Source organism: Pseudonaja textilis, unplaced genomic scaffold, assembly GCF_049901715.1.
Source record: "Pseudonaja textilis isolate UNSWEBS1 unplaced genomic scaffold, rPseTex1.2 PTEXSCF26, whole genome shotgun sequence".
NCBI lineage: Eukaryota > Metazoa > Chordata > Lepidosauria > Squamata > Elapidae > Pseudonaja > Pseudonaja textilis.
The window spans coordinates 39,037-60,794 of NW_028262877.1; the positions used below are offsets into that span (position 1 = coordinate 39,037).

The following is a 21,758-nucleotide window of genomic DNA, read 5'->3' on the forward strand; positions in this document are numbered from 1 at the left end:
TTTAAGAACAGCCATTTGGGAAGTGGAGCCAGTTGCCAGAGAGAGTGGAAGTGTGAATGGAGATCTTTGCTTCATCAATCCACTTTTTCCCTGTGTTCATGGGACTTGTTGGAGTCAAGGAGATCCTGGAGTGATAGCCGGAAGTGTGGGCATCTTGTGGAATGCTTCCAAGCAGCATATGTGGTGGAACACGATTAGAAAACCAACAACAGCTAATTAAATGGACCAGGAGGAAGATAGTCAGCAATGGCTGACTGAACAGCCTGACAGAGGGACGAGGCTAGGGATGAATCAGCAGAATGATGGTGGAGCGGCTTTTGACTAAATTATTCATTGGGCTTCTTCTGCAGATGAGGAAGTGAAAGGGAGTGCTTTTTTAGTGATTTGTGGAATGAGCTGTGGCAGAAGAGAAAACCCAGATGGACTGGAGGAGAAGTGGTGAGAGATCAGTGGTGGCAGAAGGATCAGCAGGAAAAGCAAGACAGTAAGCTGTGTGGTGGACTGACAATTGAAAAAATATGGGAGACGCAGGGAAGACGTCTGAGCAACTGCCAGCCCCGAGAGCCCTCGGGTAGCAGTATTTATTAAGAAAATGCAAATACAAAATCAAAACAATGACTTCAACATTAGCTCAGCAACATTATCTAGCTAGGCCTCAGTGAAGGTGATAAAGTTCCCGTGAGAAAGCAGGGCACCAAAGGTCTCATGGAAATGGCTCGGCTAGGTACTGTGAACTCCCACGCACATTCCTGGTCTCTGAGCTTTGCAGACCATAACAGGATCAAACTCTCATCATAAAGACACTACTGCCCTCATGAGGAGCGTTTGTGATACCCCCAGATCTTACAAAGCTGTACAAGAACTTGCAGAATATGATGGATATATTACCACATTCCCTCCTTTTTTATTTATTCAAAGATAGGGGGTGTTTCAGTGGCATAATACACAGTTCCCTCGCAACTTGGTTTCGTACACTTAAGGCTGAGGCACACATTTGAAATAGATTAGGAATACATTGAATACAGCAACATAACATAATAAGTGTAATAACAATTATTACAACTAATTGAAGCAATAAACGTAACCATGAGCTGTCAGGAAGCCAATCCCATAGCAAAGCCCAAAATGACTTATTGAAGCCATCTTTCCCTGCTTCGTGTTCAGCTATGCGGTCTTCCATATCATGAACAGTTCTTGTAATGTTAGGCTCATAATTATGTATAAAAACACAACAATATGAATGAATTAAAGCACAAACTCCTCCTTAGCAGCTAACATTATATCTAAAGCATAACGATTTTGTAAAGTAACTTGGCGAATTTCAGACACTTCTTCATTTAACATCTTAATATTCTTGACAGTATCATTAAACATAGCAACAGTAAAATTATTTAAAATATGAATATCTCTATAGTTCATAGCTATTCCAAAAGGTGGGTACATGCATACAAAGCTAACAATTAGTTACATTTAAACTCTTTGCTGCAATCCGAACGTCCTTGATGTAGGAATTTTCCTTCCTTAAATTATCACCAAGGTCTCTAGTTTCTGAGATAATAGCAGCTCTCCGCCTCCGTATTAGAGTCCGTGGAGGCATAAGACGAATGGAAAAAGAAGTTGTGTAAAGTAACTTAGGCAACTCCAATTGACACCAATATTGTCCATAGTCTGAAACAGAAACATTAAACAGGATCAGAGTTGTAGCACAGGCTGAAGATATAATATCCTTATCAGGTCCCGAGTAAAGAATGTCTTGACCCTTATGCCAGGACCAATATGCTGGAAAAATCAAAAGATGCCGCTGTTTGCAGATTAATTTAGTCCGATTCCCCAAAGGAACCTGCTGCATACAAGTTGATAATCTCAGATAAGCAGTCATCTTTTCCCAGCTTTCACAGCGCCACGCCTGGACTGCCGGCATCAAGAGAATCAGGAACCACGGAAACGCCATCCTGAGAATCAGGAACCTCAGGAACAGAATCAGGAACCACAGGAACGCCATCCTGAGAATCAGGAACCTCCTCACTGGCACCTGCGAGAAGGCGCTTGTGAATGATCAGGCCGGATACATCGACCAGGAACCCAACGAATTTGACCAAGATGTTCTACTGCTGCATAACCACGTCCCCACGTAATCAGCTCAGCGGGAACCCATGCCGGATCCGGAAGGAATCGCACCAACACTCGAGGCCTCACTGCATCTGTAGAAGGGGAAGAAAAATGCCTGCTGGCCGCTATGCAGGGGGTTACCAGACAAATTTAAAAATTTAAAGTATACAAAGCAAGATTTAAATGATCTTGAATTGCCGGAAGCCCCAGGAGCTTCCCTCCTTTTTATTTAATTTAGCTAACATGTTCTTGAGCGTGCCATTATAACGCTCCACAATAGCTTGTCCTGTGGAATTGTATGGAATTCCAAATTTATGTTCCACGGACCACTGTTTGCAAAACTGATCAAAGACTGTGCTCCGATAAGCCGCACCATTGTCTGTTTTTAAAGTTTGAGGCGTACCAGCAACTGAAAATGTCTTAATGCAATGATTGATGACATGTTTAACCGCTTCACCTCTTTGAGGAGTAGCCATTAGAAATCCTGAATAAGTATCCACAGTCACATGTATATACTTCCAAGGTGCAAATGATGGATACTGAGTAACATCCATTTGCCAAATCATTGAGGGTTTCAACCCCCTGGGGTTGACTCCCATAGGAATAGCTGTGCCTTGCTTTGAACAAGTTGGACATTGTTGAATTATGGCAGCAGCTTCTGCAGCAGTAAGCTTGAATTGATGTGCCAACGCTTTAGCATTTTGATGAAAATAACTATGGCTGTCCCATGGCTGGACAGTGAGAACTGAAGTTACAGCACTGTCAGCTTTGGCATTGCCTTGTGATAAAATTCCAGGTAAATTACTATGGCTACGAATATGGACAACAAAACACACATTCACACGCTGCTCCAAACATCCTTGCAACAACAAAAGCAAACGTAGAATATTAGGTGATATTCCAGGAGACAAATAAGAACCTGCTACAAAGGGTAACAAATTATATACATACAAAGAATCCACTATTAGATTAAAATCCTGATTTTGAAAATTTTGAAAAGCCAAAACTACAGCAGCAAGTTCTGCCTGCTGGGCAGACTTCTGCTCTGATGTCACTTTTGTATGCCAAATTCCAAATTTATCTTTCCAAACACAAGCACCAAAAAACTTTCCCTCCATCAGTAAAGACTATAGGAGCATCTGATATAGGCTTATTTACAAATTTAGGTCACACCCTGTCCCATTGATCTCTTTTTTGTTGACTTTGACCCCCCAGGAGCCCAACATTGCGCTTTAAAATGTCCAGGCTTCCCACAATTGAAAAAAGTTTCTTTTTTAGCATTTCCTGCCTGGAGAGCCAGAGCTAAAGTCTCCATGTTAAAAGTCTGACTCCCCACCTTTCTACATGCGTTTATCAAATCAGCGATCTCTCGCTTTCCACACGTAATAAGTGGATTCAGGATCTTTTACAATCTGCATTTGCCTGTTCTACTGCTAACTTCAAAAGCAATTCATTCCGGGCAAATTGATTGTCAATTTGCCTTTCAATAGCCACTTTCAATCTGCTAATGAAATTTTCATAGGGTTCATTGTTTCCTTGTTTGATGTTAGTAAAGGTCTTCTCACCACCTTCGCCGTCAGGGAGGGCCGTCACGGCTTGGAAAATTAACTGTGGGAGAAGAATGAATCCCTCCTCCGGCATTCCATCTCGCTGTACTTCCACTGTTGTAAAATTACCAGATCCATAAAGCTGATCTGGAGTAACATTTGCTGTTCCCCTTTGAACTGCCAGCTGTCTCCATTTCTGATCTAACACCAAATATTGAGCTGGAGTTAGAATCATATTAAATAGAGCTCTCCAGTCAGCCGGAATCATTTTATTTCCATAGCCAACTGCTTCTAACAATGCCTGAGTGTATGGCGATCTAACACCATACTCTTTTGCTGCTTGCTTAACTTCCTTTAAAATCTTGAGAGGTAAAGGCTTCCACACTCTCTGCGGATTTAAAGCAACATCCACACCAATTTCTACTGGATTAAGTTGAATCTCCATTCCAAAATCTACCAAATCATCTCCTGATAATTCCCTCTATTTGTTGCTTCTTGAATAGCTGCAGTAACTGCATCTACTTGAACTCTTAAAGGCAAACTCTTCTCTTCTGACAAAGTATTTTCAGTGCCTGACAGCCCTCTGGATTTATCTGGAGGTGCTGTCGGTGGCAATATACGCATACCGCATTGTAAGGCGGCAAACCTTCTTCGGGGGTGCTAGGAGCGGTTGTTCATGCGTAGCTAATGCATCCATAACCACCCTCCAGGTTAACAAAATTGAAGAAGGGGCACGAGGCTCCTCGTGCAAAAATTTCCCTATCTTTCTCCAGCACTCTACTTTAATACTACCTCCCTCTGGATAACACGGAATATGTTTCCAAACATACTGTAATAAGTCCTCAATTTCTTTCTTTCCTACTTCATGTCCTCTACTATGAACTCCAAACTTAAAACTATTCCCAGTGATTTCTCTCATTTCCCTAAAATGCTTTGTCTGAGCTTTGAGAAATCTCCCCCATACTCACGAAAAGAATCTGTCTCCGTCCAGCGAAGAAGATGAGGGCCCAGTCGACGTCCATGACGATGAGTATAGGATGCGGGAAACGTATAGCTTTCAAGCTATCACGCCAAAACGTATAGCCTTCCAAACTATCACGTCGGAACGTATAGCTTTTCAAAGCTATCACGTCGGGGTCACCACTTGTGGTGGACTGGCAATTGAAAAAAATGGGAGACGCAGGGAAGACGTCTGAGCAACTGCCAGCCCCGAGAGCCCTCGGGTAGCAGTATTTATTAAGAAAATGCAAATACAAAATCAAAACAATGACTTCAACATTAGCTCAGCAACATTATCTAGCTAGGCCTCAGCGAAGGTGATAAAGTTCCCGTGAGAAAGCAGGGCACCAAAGGTCTCATGAAAATGGCTCGGCTAGGTACTGTGAACTCCCACGCACATTCCTGGTCTCTGAGCTTTGCAGACCATAACAGGATCAAACTCTCATCATAAAGACACTACTGCCCTCATGAGGAGCGTTTGTGATACCCCCAGATCTTACAAAGCTGTACAAGAACTTGCAGAATATGATGGATATATTACCACAAGCTGAAGTGGAGATAACAGTAATTCTGGATAGTGTTAAATGTGGTTTGTCAATCTGAGACCTGCAGTGAAGAGAGAAAAGTTTGCTTGATAGCTGATAAGAAGAAATCTGAACTTGTTGCTGTTTAACAACTTTTTGAGAAGAGGACAAAGTACTGAACTAAAATTGAGTTGTTATAAGTGACTGAGCACTTTTGGACAGCATTAAGATCCACCAAAGGAAAATACATGGTAGCTGGGGAGATCTTCTCCATCTTGGCTTCCAATATTCCTATACTGGGATCTATCTTTTCCCCTAAATGCTACATAATTTTACTCAGACCAGAACTCAACACAAAGGAGCACCTAAAAATGAAAAATTAACAATTACTGCTATCCATTGATTTGAAAAAGTTAGTCCTGGCTTTGAGGAGAAAGTAGGAGAGATAAAATGTGGCTCAGTTGTGAGAAGAAAGAAAGTGTATGAAAAGAATAAAGCTCCAACTTGGTCACACTACTCTTAAAATAGGGAAAGCAGATCTTTTGGAGTAGTTATCAAATGTCTGTAAATATAACATATAACAATAAAGTAATATTCTTTTAATCCTTGCAGCATCATTTTTGCAGCCTGGACTACTTGAAAATATTGATATGTCACTCATTAGAAAACATGGTTGATTATAATAGTACTTTTTCAGCTCTTAAAGCAATGCATCTTGTGAACTGAACAAGGGCAAGATACTGTATTTATCTCACTGGAAGTAATTGTACTGAGAATACTTGCACCACCAGATTTGTGACCTATCCTACTTGAAAAGGTTGATGCAATTACATAAAGGTTCAGTTATATAAAAGGCATACTATTAGGATACTATTAGATACTAATAAACAGTACCTAGAGCATGTTAGTCCTGGTGGAACTGGCAGAGACAATTGGAGAAAGTTGGTCCCACAAATATTCTGCTCTTATATTATGTAGAACTTTGTAGATTTCATGAGTTACATCAGCAAGCTATTAACATTTATCAACAAATACATTAAGCAGCCAGAGGCATGTTACTATTTACTACATTTTGAACTGTTCTCAGAATGTCCAATAAATTCTTATATATGTTTTACTTTTGTCATATCAATATACCTTGGTGCATTCAGCAGCCAAGTTTCAATGTCATATTCAAGCACAATATATACTAACATGATTTAGTTATCATGCAATTTCTCTAAATCAAATATTGTACTATTTTGTGGGATTGATGTTTCTAGAAATTATTCTTAGTTTAATTATTTAATAAAATATAACAGTTGCTACAAAATCAGTCATATCATTTACTCACATTTGCAGCAAATATATTTTTACACATTTACAAGGTTTTCATATAAGGAAGAGGAAAATATGTGGAAAATACTTAAAGTATAAAACATAAAATGTAGAGGAAGGAAAGCAAATTCTTGGTTTCAAATCTCTGTAGGAATTTGGAAACGTGTCTTTTATCAAATATACTTTCCACCACAAAAGGCAAGATACTGTTTTTATCTCAAGCATAGCATATTTCCTACAAAATTATCCTTCTCATTGACACTAAGTTGAACACACACACACACACAAATTATGTGTGTGTGTGTGTATTCCTAATAAATCCAATCTAAGAAATCTAATAAAAAATAGATGAAACAAAAATTTATTTGATTATATCCCTAATAAATCTATTCCAGTAAATCAAATCTAACAATTAGATATGTGGTAATATATTCATCATATTCTGCAAGTTCTTGTACAGCTTTGTAAGATCTGGGGGTATCACAAACGCTCCTCATGAGGGCAGTAGTGTCTTTATGATGGGTGATTTGATCCTGTTGGGGTCTGCAAAGCTTAGAGACCAGGAATGTGCGTGGGGGTTCACAGTACCTAGCCGAGCCATTCCCATGAGACCTTTGGTGCCTGGATATTCTCACGGGAACTTTATCACCTTCGCTGAGGCCTGGCTGAGATAATGCTGCTGAAGTCATTGTTTTGATTTTGTACTTGCATTTTCTTAATAAATACTGCTACCCGAGTGCTCTCGGGGCTGGCAATTGCTCAGACGTTTTCCCTGCGTCTCATTTTTCAATTGTCAGACCACCACAAGTGGTGACCCCGACGTGATAGTTTGGAAGGCTATACGTTTTGGCGTGATAGCTTGAAAGCTATACGTTTCCCGCATCCTATACTCATCGTCGCGGACGTCGACTGGGCCCTCATCTTCTTCGCTGGACGGAGACAGATTCTTTTCGTGAGTATGGGGGAGGTCTCTCAAAGCTCAGACAAAGCACCTTAGGGAAATGAGAGAGATCACTGGGAATAGTTTTAAGTTTGGAGTTCATAGTAGAGGACATGAAGTAGGAAAGAAAGAAATTGAGGACTTATTACAGTATGTTTGGAAACATATTCCGTGTTATCCAGAGGGAGGTAGTATTAAAGTAGAGTCCTGGAAAAAGATAGGGAAATTTTTGCACGAGGAGCCTCGTGCCCCTTCTTCAATTTTGTTAACCTGGAGGGTGGTTATGGATGCGTTAGCTACGCATGAACAACCGCTCCTAGCACCCCCCGAAGAAGGTTTGCCGCCTTACAATGCGGTACGTATATTGCCACCGACAGCACCTCCAGATAAATCCAGAGGACTGTCAGACACTGAAAATACTTTGTCAGAAGAGAAGAGTTTGCCTTTAAGAGTTCAAGTAGATGCAGTTACTGCAGCTATTCAAGAAGCAACAGATAGAGGGGAATTATCAGGAGATGATTTGGTAGATTTTGGAGTGGAGATTCAACTTAATCCAGTAGAAATTGGTGTGGATGCTGCTTTAAATCAACAGCGAGATGGAATGCCAGAGGAGGGGTTCGTTCTTCTCCCACAGTTAATTTTACAAGCCGTACGGGCTCTCCCTGACGGCGAAGGTGGTGAGAAGACCTTTACTAACATCAAACAAGGAAACAATGAACCCTATGAAAATTTCATTAGCAGATTGAAAGTGGCTATTGAAAGGCAAATTGACAATCAATTTGCCCGGAATGAATTGCTTTTGAAGTTAGCAGTAGAACAGGCAAATGTAGATTGTAAAAAGATTCTGAATCCACTTATTGCGTGTGGAAAGCGAGAGATCGCTGATTTGATAAACGCATGTAGAAAGGTGGGGAGTCAGACTTTTAACATGGAGACTTTAGCTCTGGCTCTCCAGGCAGGAAATGCTAAAAAAGAAACTTTTTTCAATTGTGGGAAGCCTGGACATTTTAAAGCGCAATGTTGGGCTCCTGAGGGGGGTCAAAGTCAACAAAAAAAGAGATCAATGGGACAGGGTGTGACCTAAATCAGTAATCAGTATATCAGATGCTCCTACAGTCTTTACTGATGGAGGGAAAGTTTTTGGTGCTTGTGTTTGGAAAGATAAATCTGGAATTTGGCATACAAAAGTGACATCAGAGCAGAAGTCTGCCCAGCAGGCAGAACTTGCTGCTGTAGTTTTGGCTTTTCAAAATTTTCAAAATCAGGATTTTAATCTAATAGTGGATTCTTTGTATGTATATAATTTGTTACCCTTTGTAGCAGGTTCTTATTTGTCTCCTGGAATATCACCTAATATTCTACGTTTGCTTTTGTTGTTGCAAGGATGTTTGGAGCAGCGTGTGAATGTGTGTTTTGTTGCCCATATCCGTAGCCATAGTAAATTGCCTGGAATTTTATCACAAGGCAATGCCAAAGCTGACAGTGCTGTAACTTCAGTTCTCACTGTCCAGCCATGGGACAGCCATAGTTATTTTCATCAAAATGCTAAAGCGTTAGCACATCAATTCAAGCTTACTGCTGCAGAAGCTGCTGCCATAATTCAACAATGTCCAACTTGTTCAAAGCAAGGCACGGCTATTCCTATGGGAGTCAACCCCAGGGGTTGAAACCCTCAATGATTTGGCAAATGGATGTTACTCAATATCCATCATTTGCACCTTGGAAGTATATACATGTGACTGTGGATACTTATTCAGGATTTCTAATGGCTACTCCTCAAAGAGGTGAAGCGGTTAAACATGTCATCAATCATTGCATTAAGACATTTTCAGTCGCTGGTACGCCTCAAACTTTAAAAACAGACAATGGTGCGGCTTATCGGAGCACAGTCTTTGATCAGTTTTGCAAACAGTGGTCCGTGGAACATAAATTTGGAATTCCATACAATTCCACAGGACAAGCTATTGTGGAGCGTTATAATGGCACGCTCAAGAACATGTTAGCTAAATTAAATAAAAAGGAGGAAGCTCCTGGGGCTTCCGGCAATTCAAGATCATTTAAATCTTGCTTTGTATACTTTAAATTTTTAAATTTGTCTGGTAACCCCCTGCGCGCGGCCAGCAGGCATTTTTCTTCCCTTCTACAGATGCAGTGAGGCCTCGAGTGTTGGTGCGATTCCTTCCGGATCCGGCATGGGTTCCCGCTGAGCTGATTACGTGGGGACGTGGTTATGCAGCAGTAGAACATCTTGGTCAAATTCGTTGGGTTCCTGGTCGTTGCATTCGGCCTGATCATTCACAAGCGCCTTCGCAGGTGCCAGTGAAGGAGGTTCCTGATTCTCAGGATGGCGTTCCTGTGGTTCCTGATTCCATTCCTGAGGTTCCTGATTCTCAGGATGGCGTTTCCGTGGTTCCTGATTCTCTTGATGCTGGCAATCCAGGCGTGGCGCTGTGAAGGCTGGGAAAAGATGACTGCTTATCTGAGGTTATCAACTTGTATGCAGCAGGTTCCTTTGGGGAATCGGACTAAATTAATCTGCAAACAGCGGCATCTTTTGATTTTTCCAGCATATTGGTCCTGGCATAAGGGTCAAGACATTCTTTACTCGGGACCTGATAAGGATATTATATCTTCAGCCTGTGCTACAACTCTGATCCTGTTTAATGTTTCTGTTTCAGACTATGGACAATATTGGTGTCAATTGGAGTTGCCTAAGTTACTTTACACAACTTCTTTTTCCATTCGTCTTATGCCTCCACGGACTCTTAATACGGAGGCGGAGAGCTGCTATTATCTCAGAAACTAGAGACCTTGGTGATAATTTAAGGAAGGAAAATTCCTACATCAAGGACGTTCGGATTGCAGCAAAGAGTTTAAATGTAACTAATTGTTGGCTTTGTATGCATGTACCCACCTTTTGGAATAGCTATGAACTATAGAGATATTTATATTTTAAATAATTTTACTGTTGCTATGTTTAATGATACTGTTAAGAATATTAAGATGTTAAATGAAGAAGTGTCTGAAATTCGCCAAGTTACTTTACAAAATCGTTATGCTTTAGATATAATGTTAGCTGCTAAAGGAGGAGTTTGTGCTTTAATTCATTCACATTGTTGTATTTTTATACATAATTATGAGCCTAACATTACAAGAACTGTTCATGATATGGAAGACCGCATAGCTGAACACGAAGCAGGAAAAGATGGCTTCAATAAGTCATTTTGGGCTTTGCTATGGGATTGGCTTCCTGACAGCTCATGGTTACGTTTATTGCTTCAATTAGTTGTAATAATTGTTATTATACTTATTATGTTATGTTGCTGTATTCAATGTATTCCTAATCTATTTCAAATGTGTGCCTCAGCTTTAAGTGTACGAAACCAAGTTGCAAGGGAACTGTGTATTATGCCACTAAAACACCCCCTATCTTTGAATAAATAAAAAAGGAGGGAATGTGGTAATATATTCATCATATTCTGCAAGTTCTTGTACAGCTTTGTAAGATCTGGGGGTATCACAAACGCTCCTCATGAGGGCAGTAGTGTCTTTATGATGGGTGATTTGATCCTGTTGGGGTCTGCAAAGCTTAGAGACCAGGAATGTGCGTGGGGGTTCACAGTACCTAGCCGAGCCATTCCCATGAGACCTTTGGTGCCTGGATATTCTCACGGGAACTTTATCACCTTCGCTGAGGCCTGGCTGAGATAATGCTGCTGAAGTCATTGTTTTGATTTTGTACTTGCATTTTCTTAATAAATACTGCTACCCGAGTGCTCTCGGGGCTGGCAATTGCTCAGACGTTTTCCCTGCGTCTCATTTTTCAATTGTCAGACCACCACAAGATCTAGGGATAATTTATGACATATGTATTCGTAAAAATATTCCCAATAATTATAATTAATACATTTAATATATACTTATTTATTATATTCCAAAAAAATATAATATGTAGCTTTCCTTTTAGTTAGCAGCTCCAGTACTTTATAATCTACAAAAAATAATCATAAGGCTCAAACCAACAATGGAGACAGAAGGGGAAAAGAAGGAGGAGGAGTAAATGTGACTGCATACCTTATGATTATCTAAGATTGTAAGTATGAAATCATCATTACTCTAAGGCAGAAAATTTTTTTTCCATTCTAATCGCATATTGGTATATAACTCTTGAATTGATGAAAGGAAAGTTGGTGTATGTATATATGAATGTGTGTATGTATGTATGTATGTATGTATGTATGTATGTATGTATCCATCCATCCATCTATCCATCCATCCATCTATAGATTCAGCAGACCAATGCATATGCATTTAGTGGTGGGAGCCTGGGTATGTGCAGAAAGGGTGTAGAGGAATCTGGACTCTCGTGGGCTTTCAGGGGTTACGCTATAAATATATTAAATGTATATACCTAATAAATCTATTCCTAGTCAGTCAAATCTAATAATTAGATCTAGGATTAATTTAGGCATAATAAATTATACATAATAAATATAAATAAAAAATAATAATAAATATAAATATGATTATATATGATTATATTCCTAATAAATCTAATCTGTAGCTCTCATTTCATTTAGGAGCTCCAGAACTTTCTACAAAACAGTCATTATTAGTCATAAAGCAGTGATGGAGGAGGAGGGGGGAGAAAAGGAGGAGTTGTTACCTCTGAGAGTTTGCCGACTTCACTGTTTTGGAAAATGTAACCGCGTACCTTATGATTATCTAAGGTGATTATAATTACTCTCAAAGTTAAAAAAAAAACCACTTTTCCATTCTAATTGCATACAGGTATATAACTGCTGAACTGATCAAAGGGAAGGTTAGTGTATGTATGTATGTATGTATGTATGTATGTATGTATGTATGTATGTATCTATCTATCTATCTATCTATGTATGTATGTATCTATGTATCTATCCATCCATGGATTCAGAAGACAAATGCATATACATCTAGTGGTAGGATCCAGAATCGTAAAGACCATGGCATACTAAATAGCTGAATGATGACAATCAAAGTGCCAGTAGAAGTTAAATTAAGGGGCAATCTTTATGCCTGCTGCATGAAAGGGTCATTCTTGTCCATAAGATTTCTTGTGTGTTTGCTGCTGTTGCCAGCAACAGATTGTGTGATGTCTTCTGCAATATGTGCCATTCGTGAATCTCTGAAAGTGCAATACCACTATTTTCAGCCAGGTGATGTGATAATTGGTGGGATCATTTCACAGCTTTTCTCCTTTTCTGGAGGGATAGACTTCAGCTCACACCCTACACCCAAATGTGATGTTGAACCTGTGTAAGAAAATCCTCACTGATTCCTGTAGTACTTGGCTATTTTATGGCAGTGCCATTGATATGCTTTCAGCAACTTGACCTAGATTCTAGAAATCAGATAATTTTTATTCCTTCATCCATTTATTCTGACCTTCTGGTAATAGAAAATAGGAGATTTTGAAATGGTGGTCAGACCCAAAACACTCATGTGGCAGCCATGTTAGTTTTCATCCCAGCAACTGTTATCTTATTGCTCTTGGTTTTAACCCAACTATTTGGCTTAAACTTAAAGCTCCAGCACTCAGCAAGTAGTTGGATATTATGATCTAAACTTCTCTTCTAGCTCTGTGATTCTATGATATTTACCAAATCTCCTGGTATGCTCTGAGTTCATTCCTTAACATTTGATAGGATCAAATCAGTCAGTAAGACATGTTAGATTTGATTGTGTGAAGTGGGAAAACCTGCCTTAGTTTTGGATCAATCGTTTTTTGCTTAAATCCTTGGTATTATATACATAGCACTATTTGTATCCAGAGATGTACTGCTCAAAAATCATTGAAATGAAATATCTTCATATTTCTCTGAGCTTATGAGTGGCGAGAAGCAAGTGATAGTTTAGCATCTTGGCTTGCATGTAATTTGGTCTGGTCTAGAAGAAAAACTATCCATCATTGAATAGTTTCACTGCATAAGTTAATAAAGCAACATTTGTTTCTAAGCACACATTAGGATGGTTGAAATATTGGAGAAAAGCAGCTCCATTGCAAGCAAACAAACTAGTCTTCTAGTTAAAGGTAATTTCATTCCAAGTGTCAGGTTTCTCATTTTCCAATGTTCTCCAATAATAAATATAGGGTACCTATTGCAGGAGTAGCATTGAAAATGACAACACTGAACATCAGGGCTTACCCAAGTTGTGTCTTTTACTTTAGTATGATGCTGAAAAAATATCAACACACCCTAGCCTTGGTGTTTGCAGTGAATGAAATCAATGGAAACAGCATGATCTTACCCAATAGGACGCTGGGATTTCATATCTATGATAGCCACTTTGATGCCCAGCTAACTTACCAGAACACGCTGAACCTACTTTTTAACCAGAAGCCAACTATTCTGAACTATGAGTGCAGCAAGAAGATACCAGCAGCTGTCATTGGGGGTACTGACTCAGAAACCTCTGTTCACATAGCTACTATCTTAGGGATTTACAAGATTCCTCAGGTAAGGTGGATTACACATGTATTGTTTAGCAATTTATTATCTATTACAGTATTTCTCAATCTTGACAATATTAAGATTGGTGGACTTCAACTCCCAATGATGGAGTCCCAATAATAAAAGGTTATTAAGAAATTTATTATCCACACTTATTAAGAAAGTATTTGCATTTGTTAAGAAACTTATTATGTACAGAATATTGTTTAGATTTTCTCTGTAGTGATGTACCAAAAGCAGGTTGATCTGAGCAGAAATAAGCTTCTTCTAAATTTAGTGTGAGAATACAAAGACTTTTAAGATCTCATTGCCAGCACCACAAAATCATTTTCCTCCCTAATGTGATGCAATTTCCTTCTCCTTGGCTGGTAATGTGATATTTCAGGAAGAGAGAGATGTTGCATTTATTTTCCCTCTTATTTCCTCTGCGGTAAATTTGTTTATAAAAGTGTTAGTGAAATTTAAAACTTGATTTAATTATACAAGTTATGAATGGATAATATGCATAAAAGGGCTTCCTTGTTGGAAGTACATTCTCACAATGCTCACTGGTGTTTATCTTTAATATATGATTATCTTCTTTCCGTTTTCATTCTTTACCCTGGTCTTAACTATTCCCTCTATTTTTCTTTCTCTTAGTTCCTTTTGCGCTCTTTATTCCTTATCATTGCATTAGAGAAGGAGATCAAAAGTAATCTGATACATGAATAACCACTAATGTTTTAAAAACTCTTTTAAACTTATCTAAAAGATAAACATGACAAAAGGAATGTTTCATATTAATTGTTAATTTAGGTGCAGTGGTGGGATTAATATAATTTAATACCAGTGGTGCTATTCTACTGATTCAGCCCAGTTCTAACATACTGGTAGTGCTGAAGATCAGCAGAGACCAAACTGGTTCTCTGTGACAAGGTGCTATTGGGTTCATCCACCCAACCGGGCTCCCATACTGATCTTTATTCCCTGCTTTTGAAGTGCAGCTGCTTTGCGCAGCATAGCAGAATGCTGCATGTCAGCTGTGGAAGCTACAGGGAGAGTGCAAAATTGCAGGAAGTGAGTACAAAATCCTCTGTATGTGTGTGCAAAGGCTGATGGCGGGGAAGAGAGATCTTCTAAACCTTCAATGCTTGGCTGAACCAGGTGACATGGTGAGGCTTGTCTGCCTTTCAGGCACAGTTCTCAGCTTCTGCAGGGCCTCCACTCCTCCTGCCGCCCACTAACCCTCCCTTCAGCCACCAGCCCTGCATCCAGTCTGCAACAGGGGGATACACTGCTACTTGGGGTAGGCAAGTGGGGAAAAAAGCAGCCCTCATGGGAGAATGCCATGCTGGGACCAGGTCATCTACCTGCCTACCAGGAGTGCCGCTGCCAGGCATTGGCCCCATTGGGATCTGAAGGACAGGACACTCAGGCTGACAGAGGTGTGTGAAAACTCTGGAGCCCCTTAAGCCCCTGGGATGGATCAGGTCATCCAAGACTTACTGGAAAGGGCTTTGTCATAGAGGGCTGTGTTCCGGGACCAGGTGCTTTCTCTTAAATCTTTCATCTGGAGGCACTGCAGAAGCTGAGAGCCTGGCCCAAAAGATGGATGAGCTTCATCGCGTTCCCCACAGGCACCCCTTCAGCCAAGAACAGCAGGCCTAGAGTTAGTCTCCTTCCTCTGCCATTAGCCTCACCCTCTCACTCAGGCAGTCAGGGGGCCAGGCAAGGAGTAGCTGGGAGGGGGTGGTTGAGTGGCTGGGCATGGCGATCAGTAGTGGGATTCAGCAGTTCACTGAACTGCAAAAAAAATAGCTACTGGTTCAACTGAACTAGTGTGAACCAGCTGAATCCCACCTCTGGTTAGGTGGTAGCATTTAGTTGGCACTGACTTCTCTTAGATTGTAAACAGGGAAATAAAAGGAATAATAATGAATCAAAAATAAATAATGAAAAATTAGGAGACATAGAGGAACATTTCATGCATTATTCATACTTCATGAATTATTAACTAGAGATGGGAAATGGATAACAAAAGAAATAGTATGTCTAAATGCACATAAAAGAAGTCATGATGATATGGAATTTGTTATGTAGAACAAATAGTGTGTTTTATTATTTATTTATTTTGGTTTGTTTTAGCTCCTGTTAAGGATGGAGAAAACTAAATGTTACATAGAGTCAGTTTGTGATTGGAGCAGCCTTTGGGTATGCTGTACACTAATTAAATGTTGTTTTAAAAAAGAAAGTGAAAACTACTGTGTTTTTGTGCTTGACCCTTTTTATATTTCCCTATTATATAATGTAATTATGTTGGCCTTTAGGTCTCCTATAGTGTATATTCTCCACCAGTGAATGATATAAGCCATCCATCTTTCTTATACCGTATGGTACCTAATGAAGCACATCAGTACACAGGAATAGTCAACCTATTACTGCATTTTCAATGGAAGTGGATTGGGATCATGGCTATGGATGATGATAAAGGAGAAATATTTGTGCAGACCTTGGAGAAAAGCTTTTCTGACAATGGAATATGCACTGCCTTCTCTAAACGAATGCCCCTCCAAAGCAATATTTTAGACATGGTTGTTAATTTCAGTGTTATGTTTAGGGAAATGGCCCTGTTGCTGAGTAAAGCAAAAGTCAAAGTCTGTGTTATCAGTGCTGATGCTCACATGATGTTAAAATTGCAGATGGCGCTCAGTTGTGCTGAATTTGAGATGAGGCTGCCTGTGCACAAGGTATGGGTGATGACAGCCCATTGGGATTTTTCAGTGGAGCCCTTTTTAAATAGTTTAAATATACAGATCTTCCATGGTGCCCTGTCCTTTGCAAGTCACACCTCAGAGATGTCAACATTTCAGAATTTCCTTCTCTTCCAGGATCCCCATTCTCTTACCAATCATTTTATCAGAGTCTTCTGGGAACAAGCATTTAAATGTTCATTTCCAGCTTCTGCAACAGACAAGGAGAACCTTGAAAGCTGTACTGGCAATGAGAGACTAGAAAGCCTTCCGCAGCCTTTTTTTGAAATGAGAATGACCAGTCAAAGCTACAGTGTTTACAATGCTGTCTATGCTGTGGTACATGCTTTGCATGCATTTTATTCATGCAGAAGGAAATTCCAAGCAGTGCTTGTTAGAGATCACCCAAGAACTTCAAAATTACAGTATTTTCAGGTAATATCTCACCTAGGAGGCAGATTATTTTTGATGCATCAATGATTTTGATAATGTTAGTGTCTTCATTTATATAAGGATTCTCATTCTGAATATAATGCATTACTGAGCATTCCCAGAGGAGATACAAAGAAGGCAAAACAGTGACTTTATGACCACAAGCGGGGCCAACATTTCCATGCAAGTCAGTTGTTAAGTGAAACCTGTCCATTTTTTTTTTGTCATGATTGGTAAGTAAGTTGTTATAGTTGTTGAGTGAATTATATGATCATTAAGTGAATCCAGCTTCTCCCATTGACTTTGCTGTGAAAAACTGGATGGGAAGATTACAAATGGTAAACAAAAGACTCCAGGACACTGCATCTATTGTAACTACATACCAGTTGCCTAGTGCTCAAATTTGATCACCTGACTGTAAGGATCCAGCAGTAGTTATAAGTGCAAGGTGTAGTTGTAAGTTATTCTTTCAGGAGCATTATAACTTTTAATGATCACTAAATGAATGGTTGTAAGTCTAGGATGACCTGCAAACAAATGGAGATAAATACATGTAAATAACAATAGCATTTAGACTTATACACCACTTCACAGTGCTTTACAGCCTTCTCTAAGTGGTTTATAGAGTCAGCCTATTACACTAACAATCTTGGTCCTCATTTTGCTGACCTTGGAAGGATGGAAGGCTGAGTCAACCTTGTGCCTGGTGAGATTTGAACTGCCAAATTCCTGGCAGCCAGCAGTCAGCAGAAGTAGCCTGCAGTACTGCACTCTAACCACTGCATCACCATGGCAAATAGACTCCATAATGGCAATAAAAAGATGAAGGTTTTTCTGAGACTATCATTTTTGTATGTTTTGAAAGAAATGAGAGATGTATTCTTGCAGATGCAGGATGCTACCAAATCCAGAATTTAGGATTTTATCCATCCTTTTGTAAAATATTCTAATTTAAGTAAATAATAAAATTTGCACAATAAGTTGTAGCAGAAAAAAACACATAACTGCTAAATAAAGACTTGAAAACTGCCCAAAAGGTAGACAACATATCAATTTAATTTAGTAGAAGTGCCATATTTCCCCGGAAATAAGACCCGGTCTCGTGTGTGTGTGTGTGTGTGTGTGTGTGTGTGTGTGTGTGTGTGTGTGTGTTATTTAGGTTTGTTCAGGTATTTTCCCATGTCTTAATATTTGTGCTTTTATTATAGCGATGTTTCAGCAGTCTTTGTCCATTTTGAAGGCAGTCTTGATGTGATGCCTGTGTAGTATCCTGCTAATTTTGTCTGTTGTACCTCTTATGTAGGACAGGTGTTCGGTTCTGGTAATTAGTGTTTTGGTGATGGATTTTATTTATGCTGGGTGGTTGTGGGATTGAGCATTTAGGTAGTGGTTGGTGTGTGTTTTCTTCTGGTATATGGTGTGTCCTAGTGTGCCATCTGTTTTTTTGTAGATCCTACCATCTAGGAATGGTAGATGTTTGTTTCCATTTCCATGGTGAATTTGATTTGGGGGTGTGTATTGTTTAGTTGTGTTAGGAAATTGTTTAGATTTTCTTCTCCATGGGGCCAAATAACCAATGTATCATCGATGTATCTTAGCCATAGTTAGGGTTTGTGGGTGGCATTTGCTAGGGCTCTGGATTCAAATTCTTCCATGAACAGATTTGCAATAACTGGTGACAGTGATGATCCCATGGGGGCTCCTTCGATCTGCTTGTATCTTTGTCCTTTGTATATGACATATGTGTTAGATAAGCAGTGTTCTTTAAGTTCCGTGTGGTGCTTCGGTGGTTTGTATTTGTTTTTGATGATTTGTAGGGTTTCTTTCACTGGGACTTAGGTGAATAGTGAAACCACATCGAAACTTATTCATATATGTATTGCCACAAAAAAATCACCAGATTGACTCACCTCACTTGCATGTGTTGCTCATGGCCTCCTTTTCACTATCAGAGGCCTTCGGGAACTTCTTTTGAGGCCAGCAAGGCCAGCAAGGGTTTCCTGAAGGCCTCTGTAGCTGATAACAGAGCTCCAAAGCTCTGTAATCTACTGCAAAGGCCTTCAGCAAAATCTTGCTGGCCTTGCCAGGTGCAGAATAAGTGGGCTGGCAAGGCTAGGAAGGAATTGACCTTTGTGATCACCTTATTAGCAACTGCGTCCTCTTTGCTGATGATGTCAAACTATTCAACACCACAGTCAATGCTACCATCCTTCACAAAGACCTTGATTATGTGTCTGAATGGTCTAACAGTTGGCAACTCCAAATCATGACCACCAAATGCTCTGTGCTACACGTTGGCAATATAAATATATATTTATGGTATTCAGCTTTGTTTGGGTATTTTCCCACTTCATTACAGTTGTGCTTTTAAAGTTGTAGCAACGTTTCAGCAGAATTTGATCTGCGATCATCACGCTTCTGTATAGTGTTCATCTGTGAGTCAGACTTTCACAGACGTTTCTATTTTAAATACACAAAGAATGCATACCTCCAGATCCATAGTCAGCTCCAGAGGAGCACCCCTACAAAACCTAGCTAAATACCTAGCAAAGCAGCTACAGCCCCATGCTGAAACAGCACCTTCACATGTACAAAACTCATTCCACCTCTTGGAAATGCTCAAAGATCTACACATGGAACAGGAAAATCTGCTTGAAACTTTCGATGTGGTTTCACTATTCACTCAAGTTCCGATAAAAGAAACTCTTGAAATCATCAAAAATAAATACCAAACAGCTAAACACCTCATGGAACTAACAGAACACTGCTTAACCAACACATATTTCATATACAAAAGACAAAGATACAAGCAAATTGAAGGAGCCCCCATGGGATCACCACTGTCACCCGTTATTGCAAACCTGTTCATGGAAGAATTTGAATCCAGAGCCCTGGCTAATGTCACCCACAAACCCAAACTATGGTGAAATTACATCGATGATACATTTGTTATTTGGCCCCATGGAAAACAAAACCTAAACAATTTCCTCACACACCTAAACAGCACACACCCCAAAATCAAGTTCACCATGGAAACGGAAACAAACTAACAACTACCATTCCTAGATGTACTAATCTACAAAAAAACAGATGGCACACTAGGACATACCATATACCAGAGGAAAACACACACCAATCCCACCACCACCCAGCACAGATAAACTCCGTGGCCAAAACACTAATTGGTAGAACCAAACACCTGGCAGACAACACACATATGAAGACTGAACTATGCACCCTGAAATAAAGTACTGACAGCCAACGGCTTCCACAAAAGCAAAATAACCGGCTTGATCCACAAAAACACACTGAGACATAATGGAGACCTAGAAGATGAACAGACCTATGGAACAGCTGTCCTGCCCTACATATGAGGTACTATAGACATAATCAGTAAGATACTACACAGGCATCACATCAAGACTGCCTTCAAAACAGACAGAAAAATAGCAGTCATCCAGAGAAACCCCAAAGCTAAAATTGACCTGGAAAACCAAGGCATATACGAAGTCCCTTGTGCATCATGCCCGGCCACGTACATTGGACAGACCAATAGAAGAATAAGTACCCACCTGGATGAACACAGAAATGCAGTAAAAAAGCTGGAACACACTTCCTCACTAGTCCAACAAATGAAAGCCAAAGGTCATAGCACCAACTTTAATGGCACCAAATCCTTAGCCACTATAGAAAACCCCAGCCGCAGAATTATCAGAGAAGCCATAGAGATTAAAAAAAAAATACCTGAAAGCATGAATAGAAGAGATGATTCCACCAGACCCTCAATTATTTGGAAGCCTGCACTCACAGACAAAAAAATCTCCACACCACTAGCCAGGCAAACATCTGCGCACAGACAGATCCCCCCTAATACCTCCAGCTCAAACACACCCCAACCAGGCACCCTGATGAAACCTAGCTTTCTAACAAATGGTAGCCATCCATTTACTCAGAGCCAAGCTTCACTAAAAGCCTTCAATACAGGAACACAATGTTGCCAGCCAATCAAGACACAAAAAAGCCACAAAAAAGCAGAAGATATTAGAAACACCAATCAAGCAGAACACAGCAAACTTCAAGACCAATAAACACAGACCAAGACTCCCAACCAATCAGGATGAAGAAAAAAACATTCTGGCACAGCAGTAGGCTAGCCCCAAATTTAAAACTGAAACAACTGTAAAAGTCTAACTCACAGATGAACACAATACAGAAGCCTGATGATGGCAGATGAGATTCTGCCGAAACGTTGCTACAACTTTAAAAGCACAACCATACTGACGTGGGAAAATACCCGAACAAAGCTGAATACCATTCATGTAAGTACCCACAAAAACTGTGTGTGTGTGTGTGTGTGTGTCTGTCTGTTTGTGTGTATGTATATGTATATGTATTCTGAGGTTTTCACGGGTATTTGTATGTGGATCTTTGGTTATTCGGGTTTTCTCCTGCGTCAAATTTGAAGTATCTAGGTGACGTTTTGATGAAGTCTCATTCATCATCTTCAGTCTTGTGTCTTCGACTTTGCACTTCTCTGAGTAATGTGCACTTGCAGCTGCTTCTTCCTTTTAACTGCTAGTGGGGGTGTGATTTGATTGGTTGGGGGCTTGGCCAAACCCCCAACCAATGAGTATCCACCCCCACCCAATCAGAACACAGCCAATCCA

At 39.9% G+C, this 21,758-nt stretch overlaps 2 protein-coding genes and 1 long non-coding RNA gene across 7 annotated transcripts in view; 1 reads left to right on the forward strand and 2 right to left on the reverse strand.

Moving 5' to 3' along the window:
* The window catches only part of LOC148123655 (vomeronasal type-2 receptor 26-like), a 247,112-nt gene that overhangs the window by 36,601 nt on the left and 188,753 nt on the right, over positions 1-21,758 (reverse strand). The gene's annotated exons all lie outside the window — the stretch shown is intronic.
* The window catches only part of LOC148123656 (vomeronasal type-2 receptor 26-like), a 148,485-nt gene that overhangs the window by 32,156 nt on the left and 94,571 nt on the right, over positions 1-21,758 (forward strand). The gene's annotated exons all lie outside the window — the stretch shown is intronic.
* The window catches only part of LOC148123657 (uncharacterized), a 133,298-nt gene that overhangs the window by 23,293 nt on the left and 88,247 nt on the right, over positions 1-21,758 (reverse strand). The gene's annotated exons all lie outside the window — the stretch shown is intronic.